Raw genomic sequence first — 20,017 nt, forward strand, 5'->3', positions numbered from 1 at the left:
TTTTTACTCTTCCAGTGTTTTACATAGTATAATTTTAATTTTTATTACTTTTATTATTTCTAATTGTATATTCCCATTATTATCACCGCAGTAGAATCGTCCATAACTCTAATTTATTTTCTATGCTGTTAGAATTATTTTTTATAAAATACTTACCTAAATGCCACTCTTGGGGTGAAACATTTGAAAATTCCTTAACATAATTTGTTCTGTACCTGTTGTCCTTCTCTTCATGGTTCTTACATGAACTCTATTCCACTCATATCCTTTTCATTACAGTACTCAATGCTAAACTATGCTTCTCTTTACTTCTTTGCCTTTTTGCATAAAACCTGCAGCTGTGTATTTTTTTACTGTGTGAATACATAAAATGTAACTTCTATGAGAAGAATAGAAAACATTCTTTACATTTGAAGTAGTTAGGAACCACTTGTATAGTTGTCGTATGCTGTCATTTTATATGTATTAGCAAGCCTTTTTCCTCACTGAGTATCTTTAGGTTTTGTTAAGAATTCACTTGTCATTTTTTAAATGAGTATTTAAGTCACCACAATCTTGGAGGGTTTTGTCATATTGTTTGTAATATTGTGAGTTATTTTAAAGGTGAGAATAATCTTTTTCTTTTTGAAGGATATGTATGTATGAATGGTTATTGTATCTTTATATCTCCAGAAAAATACCTGGAAGGAGTAGAGAAAATGATTTTTAAAAATAAAAGTATTATGTGCATTACTTTTTTAAAAATTGTGATCCCTTGTTAGAGTCTTCAAATTTAGATGTTTTGTTTGTATACTATTAAATAAATAAAAGACTGATAAATGAAATGACATTATTTACATAAAAAAATTAAAGCCAAATATTTACTATATCTGACTCTATTCCAAGTAAGTACAGTGTGTGAGAAGGGACCAGTATGGCTTTTTGAGAAATGCAGACTCCAGAGGTATGTAGCAGAATTCTAAAACTTGTACTTAACATTTTCATTTTGAAAATAATACAGAAATAGTTTGTGATACTGATCTATTTTAGAAGGCATGGCTAAATAAAAATTAATATTATGAAATTATGAAACAGTAAACAAAGGTGGAATCCCATAGTTATTTGAGGAGCTCTTTTGAGCTATTATTACTATTACTGACAATAATAGGCCAGGTGTTATATCATGTGTCTGGTATGCATTATTTCATCCTGTAGTTGGAATATCCCTTCAAGTTGCTATTACTCATTTTACATGAGAAGAAAGAATACTCATTTACACATTTAATTTAGAAGGATTAGTTCTGCTTGTTCAGTTGGATTTCTTCAGTGTAATTTATCAAAGTTTCTTAAACTGCATGAGAAGTCAGAGCCCTTTAAAAACCTAACAAAATCTTACAGCCCATTTCCCCTGAAACATGTGAGTATGGAATGCATGTATTTTTATTTTAGTGTACAATTTCCTAGAATTCCTAGATTCCTTTGATATGTGAACACGAAATTGGGAATCTCTGTTCTATGTCTTTTTAAATAAAGAGCCATGTCTTGTCACTTAAGGAAAGTAATATATATTTACACTATGCTGTATTCTAGAAAAAATTTAAGAAAGCTGAAAGGAAGTTGTCAGCTCTCTCTAACTCTACTTAGTATATGCCAAAGTAAATAAATTCTGTGTAATTAGAAAGTGAGATTCAGAAAAGTTTGACTTATGGTATGTTTTTATTGGTCAGGTTTGTTGGACTTTGTCACAAAGCACCGTCAGTCTGTTTCAGAAAGAAATCTACGTGTAAATATTTTTAATAATGTAAAGTTACCTCTTCAGAGTAGTATATACGTAGTAGCTCTGCCTAGAGCTAGGAGATTGACTAGTACCTTACAGCCTTGTGATTTAGTGATATTTCTCAGAGAATAATTATTGAATTTGATTTTCTGATTCCATCAAAGATAAATTATATAGACAGGTTGGTGTAGTAAAAGCAGAAAGTGGTAATAATTTTCTGTACTAATGAACTAAAGTGATCATAAACTTGGTTGACTCATTGTTTATATGGGCTAAGGATGAAGACTGTATTTGGAATCTAACTGAATTTCATTTTGGAGGGAAAAAGTTGTCTTTTCATAAAACATCAGTAGTTGTTGAGGACTAATTATTTTATAAAGTTGTTTTTTAACTATAATGTAGTTTGGAATTTCAGAATGGCTTTCTAAAAAATTCTTTTTAGATATTTTTATGGTGCTTGTGCTTCAGTTTTGATATCTTACCTATTTTGCTTTTTTCCCCCTTGAATTTTCATCTGAACCAAAAACATCAGCTGAGCAGAATAAACAATCTTGTTGTATCATATGTGTGCCTTGTTTTAGGTATATTACTGTAGAAATAATGTTATAAATCAATATAAGTATTTAGGTTTTATTTTTTAACATATACGTTCTAACATTTGGTTTATAGTTATGTTGTGAATTGAGTAACTGTATTTCTACCTTTCCTGCAGTCATTCTTAGCATTCAATTTTTAAATGAATGATAGCACATTTGTGTAGGTCTCTTGTGACTGAGTGATGTATTCTGTTTTGCTGTGGCAAAGTTTTCAGACAGCCACTTTTGTTCTTATATATTTTCATTTTCTATAGTACTTTTCATCCCTGTATATATGTACAGGAGTCACTTCACCCACCACCGAATTGCAGCCACTTCTGAGGTGGAACGCAGCAACTGTTTAACAGCGCACTTTCCCCTAGGTGCTGACAGCTGCAGAAGAAATTGTACATGGTGCTGTACAGAAGGTATTTCTCCACTGTGCCATCTGCAGAGTGAAACTGACTAGGAGTACTACATAGACTGTAAGTTTCTTGTGTACCTGCCCTAGACTGGAAAACCCAATAAGGGAAAATAACAAATAACTGGGAAGCATCATCTAAAAATGTATTGAGGTCAGTTAAACTTAGTGCCGCTCTCCCTGGCTCTAAATTTTATTTTAAGGTCATCTGATTGGTACCAAATTAAATAACAAATAGATGGATGCACTCCTTTTTATTCTAAAAGCAAATAAAACTAAAATGCTTCTGTCAATATTCTTCACTTTGAATGGAACTTAATCATTCTGTTTTAAAATATTTTAAAATAACCAAATGAATATTATAAGATTTCAGAGCCATGCTCTTAAAATAGCAAACTTGTGATTCAACAGGAACATGTTAACTAGCTTTGCTTCCAGTGTTTTATGTCTTGGTTTTAATACTTTCTTTTGTAGTTTTGCAGCAAAGCCAGTTTATGATAACCTAGTTTTGATTCTTTGGATTATAAACATTTATTTTTGATTTCTTTTTTATTTTTAATTTTTTTGAGATGAGGTCTTGCTTTGTCACCCAGGCTGGAGTAAAGTTGTGTGATCATAGCTCACTGCAGCCTCAACCTCCTGGCCTTACACCTGTGCTAACCACACCTGGCTAATTTTTTTTTTTCCTTTTTTTTTCAGTTTCTGTAGATAATAGGGTCTCACTGTTTGAGACCAGCCTAGTCTAGAACTCCTGGCTTCAAGTGATTCTCCTGCCTTGGCCTCCTGAAGTGTTGGGATTATAGGTGTGAGCCTCTGTGCTCTGCCCAATTTCTTTCTTTTTTCTTTTTTCTTTTTTTTTTTTAACATTTGGGTGAAAAGCTGTGGAGAGAAGAAACAGTAAATATTTGAACTTCCACTTAATTCAGTTTTAGTCTCTCCCATTTAATTATTTAAAGAGGTTTTCTTATGTAAAAGCACTTTCGTAAGAGTGCTATCTTTGTAATGGTTTGGCATGTTTATACCTTATAAAATAGAAAAAATATCATTAGAAACAACTGTTTCTGTTGTTACACAATATGATACAGATTGTTATATTTTATTATTTTAGTGGTTTTTTTAGACAAAAGTATGACTTATTGTTTATCTCTTTTTTTGCTATATATATAGACATTTCTATGTAAATAAATTAGAATCTTAGACTTCAGAGTCTTAATCATATTAAATACAGTATCATTTGGTTTAGGTAACTTTAAATTATGTGTCCTAAGTTAAACGACATTTGTGCACATATCTATGTTTATAGATTCTCCAAGCAGATAAAAGATAACTTCCTTCTGCAGTTTGTTTACTTGTAATATGAGGTGGGTAGAAAAAATGATTTTCTAGGGACATTTTAACTGTTTTCTGTTTAATTCAGGGTTAGTAGTGTTTGTATTTAGAATTGTACCTTACATCATATTACCTAGATAATTTGGGCTCAAGTAACTTTGTTCTAATTAGAATATTATTTGTGTTAATTAAATGCTGAGTGATATGTTTTAGAATCAATAGACAAAGTTGGATTTCCTACAAAGATTTTCAGTTCTCTATGTAATTTTGTAGTGTAGAGAACTCCACTATTTTGAAATATGATTTTTGGACAATGCAGCACAATTATTATCTTCTTCATCATGGAAGCATAAAGTGGATAAGAATAAAAGAGTTACTTACATTGAGTGGAAATTTAGTTAAAGATTACCAAAAACTCATATTTTAATGAGGCTTACCCCCTTTATTTGCATAGATTTAGCATTTCATTTAATAGTCAAAGCACCAAAGAAGTAAATATCAATACTTAAAAATTTACAGTTTACACATAGTGTACTTATGTATCTCTAGCCAAGAGAGTATATGAAATATTTGAATTGCTATAATTGATTCTTTGGCACTTTCTACAATGTAATTGTAAGTATTCCTTAATCCCATTCATTTTATTTACTGAAGTCATCATTATTTGACAGAATAGATTATATGTTTCATATACTAAGTTTTTATTGAAAGGCACAAACTGTATCTGTTTTGTATGTCCTACTATATGTTTTTAAATTATACAAGTTGTTATATTTTAGACTTTATGTGGATGATAAAAGTTTGATAACTTATTTGATTCAACATTTAGATATATGACTCTTGTATTTTATTATACCCATAGTGTGTGGGATTTGAACAGGAATCAGATGGAAATTTTTATTGAATATACTTCTGTATTATTTGAATATAATGAAAATATACTCCTTGTGTAATCAAAAATAAACTGTTGGTGTTTCAGTTGAATTATGTATTTGAAACATTTGTTTAGTTTATTTAGAGATTATCCCCATTTCACAAAATAGATAACTCTTATCTCTACTGGTGATTTTTAAAGGGCCTTCATCATACTGTGAAAGCCCAGAATTGTGGGCCAGATTATTACTTAATTAGTACTCACTTACTAATTTTGAAAATCAGAAATAAATTATAGGTTATGAATAATTAAACTTTAATTATTTGTTTTTTATCCTCTCTCATTATAATTTTCTATTTGTAATAGGAAAAATGAAGCAAATGCACAAATTATTATGAATTTTAAGTGCTTATGTATGAATGATATATACTTAGACCTCATGTGATAATGTCCTGGCAATATCTAGCTTTCCATTAGAGGCTTTAAGAAGAGTTACTAGAACCAGCTGAAGAAATAGTAAAATTGGTGAGAAAATAGGAAACTGTATGGCAATATATTTTTCATTGCATAATTTATTCAATTTAAACGAATTTTAAAGAACATACATTTTAAAATAGAATTTTAGTCTATAATTTTAAATCTCAGATGTTCTCAGTTTTACAAAATACTCTTTTAAATTAGGTACATATTTTTACATCCATCTCAAATAGATTACTTTTTAAATTTATTTTTCTTATCAGATTTATCTGAACAAATTTTATTTATTAGAGAGATGAAACATCTTCAAATATTTTACTGTAAGTAATAGGGAAGTGATTTTTCAATGTAGGATTAGGTGGACAATTCTTTTTATTCTAAGTGGTCAATATTTGAGTTAATTCATTTGATAATCAAGCTTTAGTATTTTATACATCATTTCTTATTATCCAAAATATAATTTATATTCATACATTAATATGTGCAATTTGAATTTAAATGTTTTAGAATTAAAAATGAAATGTATTTTTTTCTAAATAGTTTCAAGATTAATGAAGATATAGTATTCATATCTTTGTTTTTCTCATTTTATATATCAAATGATTTCTGCTTATTTTTATAAATTTTGCGGCTATTTTTCAATATAAACTGAATTCATTGAAAATTTTAAATGTATAAGTTTGCATAAAAGACTACTGATGCCAGAAACCTTATTATCTTTAATACTGAATTAACAAGCATTTATTACATTAAAACTTCTCTATAATTCTGAAATTACTATATGTCTCGTGGGTAAATGTGTGTGTGTATATATGTGTATATCATCCTTCTCATGTATTCTTTGAAGTGTGGTATTGAATCCTGACTGGCACTTTTTGGCTATTAATCAAGTGTACATTGCTTAACAAATTTAAGGTTGTTTTTTAAATCTGTTAATTGGGAATCATTTCACCTACCTCACAGGGTTGTTGTGAGGAAAAAAACAATAAAACGTATGTGAAAGAGTGCTTAGCATATATACTAGTTGTACAGTGTATTAAAAATGAGTGCTACCAAACCATCAGTGGCCCCCATTCTGTCGGGGGCCATTTTATCTCAGGATAAAATCCAAATTCTGTGTCATGGTGTGTGTTCTGGCTCTCCATTACGTCTTCGGCCCCATTTCTTTCCTTGCAAACTGCACATATTGATTAATTGATACTGTGGTCTTTGGAGTTCCCAGGATATATTATGCTTTCTTTTGGCCTTTATTGGAATGCAACATTCTTTTAAACTACTCACATTCCCCTTTCCCTAGGCTACTATCTTCTGTGTAACTCAAACTCATTTCTCAGTCTTTACTTTCTATTTCTTCTGTACTAAGATGTCTTCTGTCCCTTCTTCTTCACTTACATATTTTCTTGGATGATTTTTCTGTATGATACTATGGGCTGCGTTTATTCTTTTCTAGCAATTACTGCATGTAATGTAACTGCCTTTGTACTTGCCTGTTTCCTTTACTTGTAAACTCAGAGATGGTGGAGCCTGTCTTATTTGCCATTTTTCCCCCACCACCTAAGAGTTTCTGTAACTCAGGAAATGATCGAACATTTTGTAAATAGATACGTTTCCCCTAAAAATAATTCACAACATATATAACTCCTTAAAGCAATTTGGATTCTGTATTTATAAATGTATTTCAGGTCCCACAATAATCATATCAAAATGGTGGCCATATAATTGCTCTTCTTGGCCCACCATTTATCACTATAATGGATTTATTAGAAGAGATAGACTCACTCAAGGTGCAAGCAGAGTACTTTATTCTTTCTAGTCACTTTACGTACAATTCCATTCTGAATATTAGGTTTTCTGCCCCTTGATAAAATGCTGTTTGAGTGTCATTATTTCCATCTCTTCTCTATTCTTGCTTTTCTGCTGCTTCTTGCTTTTTTCTTCTCAATTCTCTCTCTTCCATTCCTTCTTTTCTCACTCTAGCATTTTAAAATAGATTAAATTTTCAAGTAAAGAAGAAAACGTTTAATGAAGTTTAAAACTCTCCTCCAATGTAAAATGTCTTTTCTACATCAGCCTTGCTCAAAGAGGGTTTAAAAACCTGAATAAGGAAGGAAATAGGTTGGTGAGCTAGTAGGCTTTTGCATTAATTTTTTTTTTTAACGTTATCTTTTCACCCTTCTTACTGTGCTTCACCTGGGTTTTCTGGAGTTCTGGGGTTAGAATTTAGGAAGAACTAATTGGTAGCAAAGGTATGTTAGAAGTCTTAATGGATTCTTCTCTTGCTTTTCTGGATTTATTAAAGACTCCTTGTATTTGGAGATAAGAGCTATAATTCCTTGATGTGGTTGACACTTTCTTTGTCTGGTTTTAACTATCCTCCTTAGGTTTTTACTTTCTGGTCTCTATCTTCTTTGTTTTGGAGTTATCTTTTTTTTTGTTTGTCTTTAGGAAAGTTTCTTTAAAAATGGGTTAGTGCTAGTTCCTTTCCTAAGGCTTATCTGTCTCATGGGAAAATATATTTCTTTACTCCACCAACCTATGGAAGTACTGGCCAATTCTAAAGTAGCAGTCCAAACTGAGGGCATAAGCTTAGTTAGTTACCATCGCTTGAGTGCTCTATATTCTAGGTCATAGACTAAGTTCTGACTATGTTACTGTGCTACTTCTTTCTCAATCTGTAAGCTCTCTTCTTTCGTGCATATTTTTTTATTTGAACGGTGAACTAAAGGTTGCCTGAGCAATTTCCGGCCACAATCTTACCAAGTGTTGCCTACATGATCTGTCACCTCATTTCTAATACATAGCACTTGTTCTCAGCTTTGGGTCATTTGCTGAAACTGAGACAACAGGAAAATTCTCACTTTAATTTTCTAATATGTTACCACTGTGGCATTGAGGCCTATGAGAAGCTTGTTTTTTATGAATGTCCATCCATTTCTGTAATTCCATGCCTTGTCTTAGGCAGTTCTGTCATTTTGAAATGTCTTTTCCACCTTTTTTTTCTGAGGTACTCTACCTAGTCTTCAAAGCCCAAGTTAGGTAAAGTCTTTATTAGTCTTGGCAGTTAGAATAAATATTTGTCTCTAGTGTGTTCTCATTAATACTTTGTTTCATGTGTTACTATATTACTTATAGATATGTCTGTCTCTCTGACCAGATTATGAGACAGATTTTGAGACAGCAACTGACTTATTTATTGATGAACTCATTGTCTAGCACCTGTTATGTGTTTAGTACATTGTCTTTTGAATTAATGAATCTCTTCTGAATACTCAGGTTGAAGTTAAGTAATTAATACTTCATCTACTTATTTATTTTTCCCCTTGTTCCAAAAGAAGTTTCAGGGAATAATTAGTTTTTGTACCTTTTATCATAGTTTTTGCTTTTTAAATTTTTATGGATACATAATAGTCATATATATATATGGGATACATGTGAATTTTTGATACATTGCATAATGACCAAATCAGGGTAATTGGGATATCCATCACCTCAAGCATTTATCATTTCTTAGTGTTAGGAACCTCCCAGTTCCACTTCTAGTTATTTTTAAATGTATGATTATTATTTTTTAACCCAATGGTGTTTATTATTCTTAGGCAAACTTATTTTAGGTTTTAGTTCTAGTTTTGGCTAAATTAATTTTCTCCCATTTTCCTTAGATTTCTTCATTTTTCTTTCTCTTTAAATTTCAACCTCTGTAGCTAACTGTGATAAATAAGAATAACTAGATATTCCAAGCTGCTCCAAATTGCAAGTAAAATGAAATAATTAATTTAATTAAATAGCTATAATGGTCTGCTATCTCATTACTACTTTTTTTTTCTTTCGCCATTACAAAATTTTATGTTTCTTTTTAAAAATTCTTCAGAGTTTCAGATTGCATCTTTAGATAGGTCAGAAATGGTGAAAAGACAAGCTATTGGTCATAAAAAGGGTTGGTTATAAAAGAATAATATTCCTTTAATAGAAAATTAAAATGTCAGATGTGTTTATTGCAAGTAAAGTTCTGTTTCATTCAGCCATTATACTGTTGTTATTTTCAGTGATTAGCCTAAATAAGTTGTCTCAATTTGAAATGTAGCACCGAATTTCTGCCATTCCTCAAGAGGATAATGATGCAGTCTTTATTACTGAAATGTAGTCAAAAGTATAATTATTTAATACATATGGTTGGGCAAATATGTAAAAATTAGATAACCAGGAAATCCCAAAGGCATTTTAAGTAGAGAACATGGAAAAATTCTTTCTTTTTAAAACTTTTCTTTTTCCTGGAAAGTTCCAGATGATTACAGATAGTATACTAAGAAAAGATAAAAAAATTCCCTCTTCAAATCACGTTGTTAAAGGTTGAAAAATTATAAATCAACTGGCCACATAATTGCCCAGTGATCTTTTTTCTTCCTTATTTTCATGTTGTTGGAAATATAAAGTTTTTGATAGATATTTTTGCCTTACCTTCTAACTTGCACCAATATGACTGGTGATATTTTAATATTTAATTTTGATAATTTTATCTGTTAGTTTAATTTTAGTTATTTAATTTTAGTACTTCCTAGCTTAGGAATCTTAGTGAATGGATATTGAGACCTTTACATTACATTACACTGAGACCTTCACATTAGGTTAAATGGTGTAGATGGCAGATCTCAGGATCAGCTAAATAATGTGTCAGAGATTATACTATGTATCATGATATATATGATTACTTGTGTGCAGTCATACTTCTTATAGCAGTAACATTTTGTGTTAGTATTTTCATAAGAAGAAACAAACTACAAAATATGGCCAAGTGATTCTCAGTTTTAGATATCAAGAAGCAGTGTTTAAAAGAGCAGTGATTTTCTCTGCCCTTCAACTCTTGCAGTAATTCAAACATTCTATTTACTTTACAACATTAGTAAAATACATTTTTCTTCTATTTTTCACTTAGTTTAAGGTGAACATTGATTTAGAATAGAACTTTGAAATTAGGAAGAACAAAATTCTGTTTTTCTGTTTTTGTAAGCATACTTGGGGAAACCAAAATGCAAGAAACTTTTTGGCATGCATCTAGTATGTATCAATTATAAAACAGGAAAAGTGATGCATAAAAATACAATTTCCTAAAATATGCCACCTGAAATATATATTTATTAATATTTGTTTTTCCATTTATTTCCCTATAAATGGCTCATTCTGTTTTTGAATTGTGATATTGTATAGGAATATCAGAAGCCCTCTTTTAGTGGGTCAAGTAAAATGTTAAAAATTAAATAAGTAATTAACTGTAAAAATTTTCACATACCTTGTTCTTTATTTCATACTTAATCGTAGATTGTGTTCCTATACAAAATACTTTACTCATGTTATAGGGAAAGTACAAATAATAAGAAAATGGCCACCCATTGCTATTTGTTTTTTATGCTTCTCTTGGCAACTACAGCTTCACATATTCCCACAGTGCTTCAGGATATGACAGATTCAGTATGCCTGAAAATAAACCAAAATCAGAAGTTCCCTATTCTCATTCTGCCTCCCAACCCCAATCATTCTTTGCTTATGTCTTCATCACATACTTGTGACTCTCCTCTCCTTTTACTTAAATATCATCCTATTTTTTTTTTCTGGATCCTAATTATTTTGCCTTTAAGATTTGTATTGAATCAGTATACTTTATCTCTGTTGATAAAGCTCTGTTTGATTACTTACCACAAGAAGTGATAAGTTTTTAAAGGTTTGCATGCTAGTTTTACCTTTCTGTACATTGTATTTTCTTAAGAGTGGAAACCACATATTGTTCACCTTTGTGCATTCCATGGAGGATACTTTTTCCCCCAGATCTCACCTTGAATTGTAATTATGGAGGATATTTTCATTAATCATTTCTGAGTTCACTCAACTAATTGTGAAGTAGTTGATTCCTGGTATGTAAGTCTTAAAAATATTGAATGAATTGCTGAAAGTCAAATCAGCACCATAATTTAAAATTAATCACACATTATTCCAGCTTGATGATACTCTTATTAGTATTAACACCGCCAGCAAAGTACCTTAAATGAATTCAATAATTATTAAGAACACTTGGTTTGGTACTAATGTGAAAACAAATTTTACTTATAGTATGCTGTTACATGCTGGTTTGTAGGCTCTTGCTATAATTTAGATGAACTGTCTTTTTCTTCTTGTTTCCGTTTTTGAAAATATGGTTACATGCCATTTTGAGGAAATAATTTTGGCAGAAGTCATCTAATTCAGCAGCTCCCAATCTTTTTTTTTGGCAGCAGGCATTGGTTTTGTGGAAGAGAATTTTTCCATGGGAGGATGGTTTCAAGATGAAACTGTTCCACCTCAGATCATCAGGCATTAGATTTTCATAAGAAGCACGCAGCCTAGATACCTCACATGCACAGCTCATAATAGGGTTTGCACTCCTGTGAGAATCTAATGCCCCAGCTGACCTTTCAGGAGGTGGAGCTCAGGTGGTAATGCTTAATGCTTCCTCACCTGTGGCTCACCTCCTTTGTGTGGCCAGGTTCCTAACTGGTCAGGGAAGCAGGGATGAGGAAGAGAAGGCAGCAGGTTGAGGACCCCTGATCTAATTGTTTAGGTCTCTTTTTTTACAGTAGCCTTTTTGGGGTTCCTTTAGAAATAAAATACAAATGGGAAACAAGCTCCTTTTGAAATGTTACAAAAGACTTAAACCCAACTGCTAGTCTGAGAGTGGATATGATTTATGCTAGTAAGAGGACATAGTGGCCTCCTAAGAGGAGTAACTGTGGCAGGCTATTTTTGCTTCCTATGCCAGAACTTTAGAGATAGTTTTTTTTTTTTTTCTTTTTCTTTTGCCTCTTATAATAGTCTTTGAAGATAATCACTAGTTTCTGAAAATTTTTATTACAAAAGTACTGTCATTCATATCAGACTGGATTTGGTTATGTACTCATCCTTGCTTTTAGAATGTTTAGTAAAATTATTTGAATTGTCAGTGTTAGACAAACATAACATTTTAAATGTATTCTCTTAAAAATATTATTTCGGTCTATAACTTGTGTTTTGATTAATATAATCCTGTTTTCTTCTCATTTTTCTCCTTTTTCTTTATGTGTGTATATATCTTTATCTACATCTATCATCTATATGTAAATACATATACACATATATACATAAGAGCTCTTAATTTTATAAATTTACTTTTTATATTCTAATATCTCAATTATTTTTTGGAAAAAAACTTTTAAAGTCAGTTTAATTTTATTTGTCTTATTTAGAAACAAAATCTGCAGCCTGTATGTTTTTCCAGATTTGTCTGTATTTATATTAATGTGTATATTGCTTTTATATCTATCACAATTTGTGTGGCATTTAGTGAACCTAATTTAATTTACACTCTCTTATTTGTATAATTTGTTATTCATTCATTTATTTATTCCTTCATTTAGTGTTTATTTAGTAATCCCATGTGCCCCACATTGTCTTGCGTCCTGGGATACAGAAAGTCTCTATGTTTGTGGAGTTTGTATTTTTGTAAAAGAAGAGATAGACGTGTAACACTAATAAATAGGTAATTTTAGAGAGGCATAAACACAATATATGAAATAAGGGCATGGTATAAAATATTTTAGGTGTATATTTTAGCTAGGAGAGTGAGAAGGATCATTTGAGTTGAGCTCTTTATGAGGAGGAAGAAAGTCACATTCCAGTCATCAGGAATAGTAGAGGAAAACGTTCTTGGATCAGAATGGGTTTAGCATGCTCAGAGAACAGAAAGAAATGCTGTGCGAGTTGACTAATCTTGAAAAAGAGAATGTGGCAGGAGTTGGGGTCCTTAAGATAATGTAGGGGCCAGATGAGTAGGCCATAGTAAGGAGTTAAAATGCTACTGTGGTTACAATGTGAAGACATTGGGTAGTTGGGTGCTAAGAACTGATTAACACTGAGGAAACCAGTTTACCTGCTATCTGAAAGATGAACAGGAGAAAGTAGTGCAGGTCAAGAGCAGTAATTATTAGGGGGTTATTGCCGTGGTCCAAGCTAGGAATCATTGTGTCTTGGTGTAAATCTTGCAGTAGTAGAAAAGGTAAGAGGAAGGATATTTTGGAGGGGCACTATTAGAATTTGTAAATGGATTTGAAATGGTGTAATGAAAAGTATCAAACATGGTTAAACATTAAATATTCTTTGGAAATATAATTTAATGGACATAAACTTTTCCATGCTAAAAATGTCCTATAATTTTTTTAATTACACCTCTATTTTTGATTATTAGTTTTTTCCTCAGTTTTGCTAAAATAAATTACTTTATTATATCATTTTCTCACCTCTCTGCCATTGACTATAATAATAATTTTTGATGGCTTGCCAGTTTGAAAGGTAGAAAATTATATCTTGCTATTTTACTTTGCTTGTCTTTGATTACTACTTAGATTAAAATTTTAATGTGTGTATTAACCAACTGTATTTTTTCAGTTGTGGATTATTTTTAGTCTTGTTTATTTGGGCATTTTCCTTATTGATTTGAAAGGCATTATTAATTTTCTGAGACAATTGGAATATTTTTAATCTTGTTTATTTGGGCATTTTTCTTATTGATTTGAAAGGCATTATTAATTTTCTGAGACAATCTAAAAGTTCCAACATGATTTGGCTCTGAGTCTTTCTGATTCTGTCTTATGTCAGTTTCCCTCTGTCCCTTATGCTGTAGACAGTCTGGCCACTTGTCAACCAAGCAACTTTTGTATTGCCTTACAGCTTTTGGACTTACTCTCCATTCCTAGTTGCTCTTTTCTTATTTGGAGATTATGAATATGTTCACTATGGTTTGATCTTATTTTTTATGTTATATACCTCTAATTTATATAGAATTTAAGATTTGGGGGGTTTTGAGTGTGGAAGTCATCACTTTATTTTTTCCAAATAGTAATCTAGTTATGCCAACTGTATCTTTTTAATTTTTAAAAATTTTTTAGCATTTTTATGGGTACATAGTAGGTGTATATATTCAGGGAACACATGAAATGTTTTGATACAGGCATGCAGCCTGAAAAGGTCACATCACATTTCCCTGAAGCATTTATCCTTTGAGTTACAAATAATACAATTACATTTATAAAGTTATTTTAAAATATGTAATTAAGATATTATTGACTATAATAGCTCTATTGTACTATCAAATAGTAGGTCTTATTCATACCTTCTATTTTTTTTGTACCCATTAAACATCCCCGCCTTCTCCCAAACTGCCCACCACCCTTCTCAGCCTCTGGTAACCATCCTTTATTCTGTGTCCGTAAGTTCAATAGATTTGATTTTTAGATCCCACAAATTAGTGAGAACATACGATGTTTGTCTTTTTATGCATTCCTTATTTCACTTAACATAATGATCTCCAGTTCCAGCTATGTTATTGCAAATGACTGGACCTCATTCTTTTTATGGCAGAATACCCTATTGTGTATATATACCAGATTTTCTTTATCCAGTCTTCTGTATCTGCTGATAGTCATTTTTGAATAATCATGTATACTATAATCATGCTAAGCTTTTTGCTTAATTTTTACATAGGCCATGGTTTTCTTGAGAAAGGGCTATTTATTCTGGTCTATTGTTATATTAATCTTTGTTTGATTTATTGCTGTTCTTTAGTTTCTCTTTATTATAAAGTATCTGCTAGGATAATAATTCCCTGGCCCTATTGTCCTTTATTTTAAAAACTATGCTGGTATATTGTTACATTTCTTTTTCTCTACAAACTAAAACTATTTGCCACATTACCCTTCCTAAATAAACCATTTCTGGTTTTATTTTAGTGAGATCACGTTACAAGTATTAACTGTTTGCCCAAGATATTCTTGCAATATCCAGAATTTCTTGTAAGAACTGATTATTTTTATTTTTATTTTCTGTCTCAGTAAAGCTTTTTTCTATACAGATATCTGAATATTTCACTTAAGGCAATTACTAGATGTTTATTTCATGTAATATTATTCTTACTTGCTCTTTTAATATTTCTTAATTTAGATATTTAGCTGATTATTGTGCTTCTGTAGTGTGTTAATTTCCTGTGATCACTATAACAATTAACATGAATTTTGTGTCCTGAAAGAATGTAAATTTATTCTGTTTCAGAGCAATTCTGATGGCCAAATGTTCAAAATCAATCTTACTGGGTTAAAATCAAGCCTCAACAGGGCTGGCTCCTTTGGAGGCTCTAGGGAAGAATCTCTTTCCTTGTCTTCTCTACCTTTCCTTGACTCTCAGCCCCTTTTACAAATCACTCCATCCTTTTGCTTTTGTCCTCACATTTACAACTTCCTTTTTCAACCTTCTTGTCTCCCTCCTAAAAGGACATTTGTGATTATATTTAGGGCTCACTCAGATAATCCATGATAATCTCCCAATCAGAAGATCCTTAATTTAAGCACATCTGCAAGTCTCCTTTGCCATATAAGGTAACATTCCTAGGTTCTAGGGATTAGGGTGTGGGTATTATGTGAGTGACCTTTATCTAGCCTGCCACATATAGAAAACGTATGACTTTTATACTATTTAATTTCTGTTGATTTTATTGAACTTTCTTTTGCTCTGCATAATGTTTTTGAGATTCGTCTCTGTTTTGCACATATAATTATTGAACTTTATGTTAAGTATTGAGATTCATCTCTGATTTTGCATGTATAATTATTGAACTTTATGATACGTATTGTTGCTTTTAGTTTATTTTCTACCCAGTTATAAAATCTATATGATCATATATTTTTCTTTTTATATTAGTAACTTTATATCTCTTTCTAGTTCATATTTTGTTGCTACTTTCAATTTTAATGCAAATGCCCAAAGTGTTTTCCTTTGTCATATTTCCTGTTGTTTTCAGACAGCTATTTTTTCCTAATCATAGAGAAGTAACTTGTTTCTTGCTCTTTAATAGTCCTGTTACCCTTGGACATATATTTTGTTGTATTTATGTATTATCAAATAGTAGCCCACACTTGCATTTCTGTATTAAGCTGTATTTAAGTATAGCATGTCAGTTTTTCAAAATACAGCTGGATTTACATTGCTTATATTTTGATTTTTAATACCTGCCTTCATAAATTCATTTGTGTTTGGTTGAGTTTATGTGTGACTTTCTTTTCCATTTTGAATAGCAGAGTTATGCTAATTATTAGTAAAGTGAATGTAAAGACATTCTCTTTTTCCTCTATAGACTAGTTTATATTCAGTATTGAATAGTTTTTGCAGCATGAAAATTCTCTCTGCAATTATAGTTTGAAATATCACATACAGCAGCCTGAGAACAGAGCTTATTTGAATATATTTATTTGATAGGCCTTTTCATTTCTTGGTTATTTTTGTTTGAGTGAATTTTGATAATTTACCTTGTTCCCAGAGAGTTGTCCACTCTATCAACATTTTACGGGACGATTTGTTGCACACCTGCTATGTATTAAACATTGTGCTAGGTGCTGTGAATGCAAAAATAAGAATTTCATAAGATTCTTAATCTCAGGAAACATAAAGTGAGAGAAGTTAATTTTCTTAAATTGGAGATAGTAGAAAAGAAGAAATTAACATGTAAACAGAACTTCTGATAAGGATTTCCTCATATATACAGGCAGCATGTACACAGTCATGAAAATGGTTGAATACATGAAGAATCAAAAAAATTACAGATGGATCATTACAGCTTGAGTTTATGTATGGCCAGGAAGGAGTAATGGATAGAGATTAGAAGCTGTGTTCTGGATTTTTCTTGAATTTGTACCTTTTCCTATAAACATTGATAGACTGTTAATAGTGTTCATTCTGAGTTTATCATTAGTATATTCACATTTTTAAAAGATTAGTCTGATGGCAATAGAGAGGGCTTTACTGAAGGAAGTGGGAATGGTTAATGCTCAAACCAGTTAACTATTGCATTACCACAAAATGTGTAAGTGGTTCCTAAATGAGGGCTACAAGTAGAGATAGAAATGAAGGAAAGAATATATATATATATACATGTATATATATACAAATGCTAAAGAAATAGACCAAAGACTAGTTTACTGATTGGATGTGGTAGATGAGGTAGAAGTCAATATGACTTCCAACTTCCTGTCAGTTGTATTAGAACAAAGTGTTTTCTTTGTCTTTATTTCAGACGTGATAGCTCTGATTTCATTTGAAAGGCTTATTATATTCTACATAGACTATGTTATTAGCATGAAAATGTGAATAGGAATATCGATGTTACAGTCACATTTTTAGTTAGAAACCAAAGTTATCTATTATAGACAATATATCTAATAGGAATGAAAAACGTAGACATTCTAATAAGATTTCTGAACCAAATAGCATGAAGGGTGATCTAAAAATCATATTTTATGATGTTTTTAGTACATCTTCATTTGGAAAAATGAAATAATTTTATAGTAAAATAGTTTAGACATAATGTTTGAAATTTGTTTGAGGTAGTTTCTCACCAGATGTGTTCCAGGCATTCATAACATATGGATATCAAAATGAAATACCCTCTGCCCTCAAAAAGTACAAAAGTCTCATAAAGCATGCCTTTTAAAGGGGATTTTCAAGTATCTGCCCATTACATACATCAGTAATGCAGGCCCATGCAACTGCCACCACAGTCAAGCTATGGTATATTTTCATAATGCCAAAAATTTCTATTGTGCCCCTTGCCAGACCATCCTTCCCATCCATCCTCACTCCAACATTCCTTCCTTAACTCCCTTCTTGCCACAGGCAATCAGTGACCTGTTTTCTTTCACTATAGATTTGACTTTTCCAGAGTTTCATTATATAGAGGCATACATTATGTAGCCTTGTGTCTAGTTTCTTTTGCTCTACATAATGTTTTTGAGATTCATCTCTGATTTTTATGTATAATTTATTCCTTTTTACTGTTGAGGAGTAGTCATTGTCTAGGTGTGTGTATACATAGTTTGTTTATCTATCTATTAATGGGCATTGTTTCTAGTTCTTGATTATTAGGAATAAAATTGTGATGAATTTTTGAGTACAACTCTTTGTGCAGAATCATGCTTTCGTTTATCTTGGGTAAATACTTAGGAATGGTATATCTGGGTCATATGGAATATTCAACTCTGTGAAAAGCCACCAGGAGGGGTTGTGTCATTTTACATTCCTGCCACTATTTCATGAGCATTCCAATTGGTCCACAACCTTACCATGACTGTACTTTGTGGCAACAGTCCTTTTTTAAATTTTAGGCATTGTAATTTGTGTAATTGTATCTCATTGTTGTTTTCATTTTTGTTTTCGTAATGGGTTTTCATGTGCTTAGTGACCATTGCTTTATTTTCTTTTCTCCACTTTTTCTTCAAAACTTTGGTCATCTCTATTGGATTGTTTTTCTACTAATCAATTATAGGAGTTCTTTAAATATTCAAGATACAAGTCCTTTGTCAGATGTATGTGTTGTGAATATTTTCTCCTGTGTGGTTCTGTGTTGTGGTTTACCTTTTCATTTACTTGTGTCCTTCCAGGAGCAGAAATTTTTAATTTTCATGAAGTCCAGTTTATAAAACCTTTTTTTATTAACCTTTCTTACTTTTTGTGTATCAAGAAATGCTTGCAGATGTCACATTTTCTCCTAGAGGTTTTTGTTTGTTTGTTTGTTTTTGAGAAGGGGTTTCACTCTTGTTGCCCAGGCTGGAGTGCAATGGCACAATCTTGGCTCACTGCAACCTCCTCCTCCTGGCTTCAAGCAATTCTTCTGCCCCAGCCCCCGAGTAGCTGAGATTACAGGCATGCACCACCAGCCCAGCTAATTTTGTATTTTTAGTAGAGACAGGGTTTCTCCATGTTGGTCAGGCTGGTCTCTAACTCTTGACCTCAGGTGATCTGCCCACCTCGGCCTCCTGAAGTGATGCATGACAGGTGTGAGCCACTGTGCCCAGCCTCTCCTAGAGGTTTTATAGCTTAATTTTTATGGTTAAATTTATGGCTTATTTTGAGGTCATGTTACATGTAGTATGAAAACAAATTTGATCAATAATTATGCTTAATTAAGAGAAATCTAAAATTGCTGTCATCGCACATTTGACAGACTCTAAATAAAGGAGTAGACGGATTTTTTTTTTCTACTGAAGTTAAAGATAGATTTAGTTCTGACTTGTGTAAATACTACTCTAGTTTTTGTACTCATCTAACAAATGAAACATGCCTCGTACAATAATTACTTTCCTGTTAGTGGGTTTAGGTGGAGACTGCTAACATTCTGTATTGAAATGTACATATTAATGTCTTCGCAGTACTTGTCACATGCAAAATATTCAGTAAGTGTTGTTTTTGGCTGTTACTGTCATTATTGCTAATGTCTTTATTATTATTACAGTTATTATATTTAGGATTCTTGCCTTGAGGAATTTTAGAAAGCATGTTATTTAGATGAAATAGGTTTGATTTCTGTCATTTATTTACTTAATACCTACACATAGTATTTACACTTTTTATGTTTTGTTTTCTGCTCTCCCAACCCCTCACACACATAGAAAACTTAATTGTTAATGGGTTCTAATACATAAGTAATAGGAGACAGTCTTTTAAAAATCCTTTGAATGATCTCTTTTATTTGTATGGATAATTCC

General features: G+C 31.5%; 1 protein-coding gene across 8 annotated transcripts in view; it reads left to right on the forward strand.

The window, feature by feature from the left end:
• NOVA1 (NOVA alternative splicing regulator 1) overlaps window positions 1-20,017 on the forward strand; it is a 136,504-nt gene that overhangs the window by 41,010 nt on the left and 75,477 nt on the right. For 3 of the 8 annotated variants that reach the window (XM_032242657.1, XM_032242659.1, XM_032242658.1), the window contains exon 3: window positions 2,715-2,816. The exons of the other annotated variants lie outside the window; for them this stretch is intronic. The gene's annotated coding sequence lies outside the window, so the exon portion shown is untranslated. The remainder of the gene's footprint in view (window positions 1-2,714; window positions 2,817-20,017) is intronic. 8 annotated transcript variants of the gene reach the window in all.

Source organism: Sapajus apella, unplaced genomic scaffold (assembly GCF_009761245.1).
Source record: "Sapajus apella isolate SASKATOON/1434 unplaced genomic scaffold, GSC_monkey_1.0 scaffold50, whole genome shotgun sequence".
Lineage (NCBI taxonomy): Eukaryota > Metazoa > Chordata > Mammalia > Primates > Cebidae > Sapajus > Sapajus apella.